At 40.5% G+C, this 4,444-nt stretch overlaps 1 protein-coding gene across 2 annotated transcripts in view; it reads left to right on the top strand.

Moving 5' to 3' along the window:
• gal3st4 (galactose-3-O-sulfotransferase 4) overlaps positions 1 to 4,444 on the top strand; it is a 26,416-nt gene that overhangs the window by 14,252 nt on the left and 7,720 nt on the right. The window lies entirely within an intron of this gene.

Raw genomic sequence — 4,444 nt, 5'->3', positions numbered from 1 at the left:
TTCTGCTTGGTTACTTGTGCTGTTGGACAGTGTTCATAGTTGAACGTTGCGATGTTTCAGTTGTGGTTTCTGACATGGGCAATATGGGCAACCGCCCAGGGCGTTATTTTTCTAGGAATAGCAGGAGACCTCTGCGGATTGTTGCACAGCGATGAAAGCAAAACAGATTGAAGTGAGTTTTAATTGATACTGGTTAAATTCATTTCAGCTCTTAAGTATTTAATATCTAGGTGTTTTTATGGGAATGTGGATCTTTCAGATCAATCTGAAAACCAATTTTGATAGGTAAACTTAATATTATTGTGTCATTTAGCGCGGGGCTCTGGTCTTGGGTTCGGTGGTCTTGACTACAACTCTGCTACATGGCTCCTTGGTTGCATGTCCTCCACCCCGCCCGCACCGTCTTTACATCCCCTTTCAGTTAGATTTCTTTCTAAATAAATGTGACTAATGAAGTTCATGCTATGTTAGGACAGGAGACAAAATGTTTCCATCCCTGAAATTATGATGCATAGAATCACATATCCAAGTCTAAACTGTTACAGAGAATAAACACTATAAAAACATGTTTAATCTGTGGTAGTGTTAATTAAAATGGCACATTTCTGATGTATTAAAATTAAATACGATCGGCACACTTAATGATATTAGCGATTAGGTAATGCATTCAGCGAGTACTTTTACTTTTAATACTTAAGTATTTTTAAAAGCCAGGACTTTTTTACTTTTACTTAAGTAAAATGTTAATGTGGTACTTTGACTTTTACTTGAGTACATTTTTGACTGTATATTTGTACTTTTACTTAAGTAAATTTTTTGAATACTTTCTCTACCACTGGTGTGGGGTGTGTGTGTGTGTGTGTGGGGTGTGTGTGTGTGTGTCCCAGTGGAAGTGGGGGAAGCAAAACTTCAAGGCCAGACAGTCAGAGGTCCTGAGTCCCTTCAGTCTGGTTCAGTTTTCTTCTCACATCTTCTCATTCCATGTGTATTTCAGCTGCTTTATTGAACAGAACTCTGTATGGCTGAAATTAATCAAAATGTTACTTCTGATGCCTGAAAGCTGTGGAGTAAATGATTGATTTGAAAAGTTGACAAGCGGAATATAAATGTCTCCTTTGATTTAGTTGAAAATACTAAGGCTTTCTGAAGCTGATATATTTTCTGTTGTTTTGTCTTCACGACTCTTCCAAGGCCATCAGCAGCACTTGTTGGCTGATAAAACACGAATTCTTCCATTAGGGATATTGCGGCCCATGCGGCTCCCCTGTACTAAACCAGGAGTTGAACCGGTTCTGTGCTTACGGGCCTTTTGGATGAGCACATGCCTCAAACCTGCCGCCCATCTCCAGCACACGTCACACCAAACCAAACCATCACAGAGAACGCCACATCTTTCTGTCAAATTTCATAATACTTACAAAATGTTTTCACACAAATCAACTGGTATCAATCAGTATCAATTGATACACAATTAATATTCAGTGAATGACTAATAAGTTTAGAACAAGTGAGCACAAAAAAAGCCAGTAACATCAGTAGTGGTCTTGCAGTTGGTGGGTTGTGAGTTTGATTCCAGCTTGTGTGAGGCTCTTCGCTCCAGCCTGGCTGCCAGTGTGTGGGTTGAATGACTGATTGTTCAGTGTGACCCCACTGTGAAAGTGTTTCTAGTGGTCAGTGTCACTAGAGAAGTGTACCTACAGTGCATCAGTCCACCTACAGTGAACCATCCAAAGTCAGTGACTTAATCCAATCAGCTGGATTTCTTAGATAGAAAACACGTCGTTTTAAGGGCTAAACTAATTTAATCATCTGTTCATACAATTGGATTGAATTAATTGCACAATTCTGAGAATAATTCGGTATATCAAAAACTGAACTGAAATCTGCGAAAGAAGTTTTTGAAGTTGTGTTCAGAGAGTGCGTCAGTATGAATTTAAGCATCCAGCGGCTTTCAAAGCCTCTCAACAGCGTTGAATGTAATGAACATCTGTCACACGTTTCAGACGTAAACAGTATATGTTGCACATTGTTAGTTGACTCGTTAACGACCAGTCCGTTTCTCTGTCCTTTTATGAGAGGTTTTTGTGGTCAGGGCAAAACAGTGGTTGAGTGTCAAACACCGGGCTGTACTTAAAGCGCAGGACAATTTTTATTGGAAGCTTTGAACAGAATCTGTGATCCAGAGGAGACACTGGGATACTTCAGTTTTACTATAATAGGTTGGATTAATTTATACAACATGGAGAATAATTAATCTATAAATACTGCACAACTGCAGATGTCTAAAAATATCCTTATTTATGTTTGGTTGGTGCTCATTTAGTTTCGATGGCGTGTCTGAAAATGATATCAGATGAAACATTGAGCTGCTGCTGCATGTCTGTAGGGAACAGAGAACCAAAAATGTTCGACATGGCAAAACCACGGAGGCTGACGGATCACGACAAGCTGTGGCTCGTCAACAAAAGCAGACCTGCAGATTGTCAACAGTGCAAACACTCTGACTGAGGTCACCTGTTCAACTCACACTCTCAGGAAGTCTTTGTCACTTACTGTAATAAAATGTTTGATTTTCAGTGTGTGTGTCAGTTCCAGAGCTTGTTAGAGCCACACATTCCTGCTGAGTGCATTCTCTCTATAGCTAGTATTTACATAGGGGTTTGCAACCTGCCAACATGGCCTCTGCTTTCACTTTTTTCAAAACAAGTGAATAAGGAGGTGCGGAAAGTAACGATGCCAGAGTTTCGCAATTTCTAACAGGTAAGGATCGCATCGTTTAAATTTTATTTTTAGATATTTTTGGACAATTACTTAGAAAGGCATGTTCTCGAACATAAAGTTAAAAGCTGAAATAACATCAAATAATACAAAGTTTGAAAGTAGTAGGAGACTTTAGCAGAGTTGGACAAAGTGGTCATTATGTCCTCCAGCAGATTAAGCAGCATAATTACTGAGGTGGCCCATTCTATAAGCTTTATCGTTGTTATTGTGTTATTGTGCAGCAATGATTTCAGCTGGTAGTCCAGAAGCTGTGAGAATGTGGAGAGATAACGGTGAACAGGAGAGCAGCAGGGAGTGCAACTATCGGGCGTGTAACAGGAGAATCGAACAGAGGCTGAATGAAAACAAAGACGTTTATGTCCTGGGAGGAGAGGAGAGATTATCAGGACTGGAGCTGGGAGTGTGCTTCACTGACTGTAAGGAAAGGAGGAAACTGAGGCGCTGAGGGAAACTAATGGAAGCGAAAGACTGAACAAAATCCCAAAGGAAACACAGAGAACAGGGGAGACGAAATCATTCCTAAATATGAAGACTCAAAATGAAAAACTAAATGCACAATCACACAAATGAGAAAGCGTAGGAGCTGGAAAACATTAGAAACTCTAATCTGAAGGAACAATAGTAAATAAATGGATATGACATAACATCTGTCATGAACATGAAGGAGTCTTCATGAAAGACTTCATAACAGTCATTGTTTATGACTGTTATGAAGTGCCATTCAGTAAAGAATGACACATTTAATGCAAAGTTGACACTTTCAATTAACTTAATGCAACTTTTAAAGCGGCTTTGCATTAAAAGTGTCATTCTTTACTGAATGACGCTTCACGACAACAGTCATACACCATGAAGACTCATGACATGTCATATTTATGACAATGTCATGTCAGTCTTATGAACACTGTAAAGTGGTACCATTTTTTTCTACTTACAGCTATCAAAAAGGATGAGCTTTCCAACAAAGATCAGTAAACAGTTCAGGTTCACAGGCAAACAAGACTCGCATCCATCCAACACAGCATGTCCGTCTGCGTAGCTGTAGGCCGGTGAGGCGTGTTTCTTTGGTCGTTATTTTGCTGGGAGACGTTGGGTCTTGGTTATGTGGATGATGCAAAATATTTTGGCTGACCCCGTTAAATCACAAACTTTGTTAGACCTTATTTAAATTCCTCAGACGTTCAAATTGCGCAAATCCCAGCTGTGCTAAGAACGTGGAGAAGGTGAGGAAGAAGTTGGACTGCTGGAGGCCTCGGTCAGTGAGTCACGGTTAATGATCCTGCTTTTAAAGCTGACCGACTCAACGTCAGTCTTCATGTTATAACCGATTTGTGTATTTCTCCAAAAACAAAAGCCTCCACTGTAAACAGGCCACAGTGATGTAATGTGCAGGGGGAGTGGGGAATGTCTCCTGATGGTGTGGGACTGTTTTCCTCCCAGTCATGATGCTTTTAGTCAGGCTTCTTCCATGACTCACTCCATTCTTTTCCTCCCTCACTTCGCCTCGTTGACCTCCGTCCAACTCACCCTCCTTCTTTTATCTCCTCTGTTTCTGTCTGTATCACATATTTATCATCCATCCATCCATCCATCCATCCATCCATCCATCCATCCATCCATCCATCCATCCATCCATCCATCCATCCATCCATCCATCCATCCA

The sequence above is a fragment of the Poecilia reticulata genome, linkage group LG18, assembly GCF_000633615.1.
Source record: "Poecilia reticulata strain Guanapo linkage group LG18, Guppy_female_1.0+MT, whole genome shotgun sequence".
Taxonomy (NCBI): Eukaryota; Metazoa; Chordata; class Actinopteri; order Cyprinodontiformes; family Poeciliidae; genus Poecilia; species Poecilia reticulata.
This window is presented reverse-complemented; position numbering and strand designations above follow the sequence as displayed.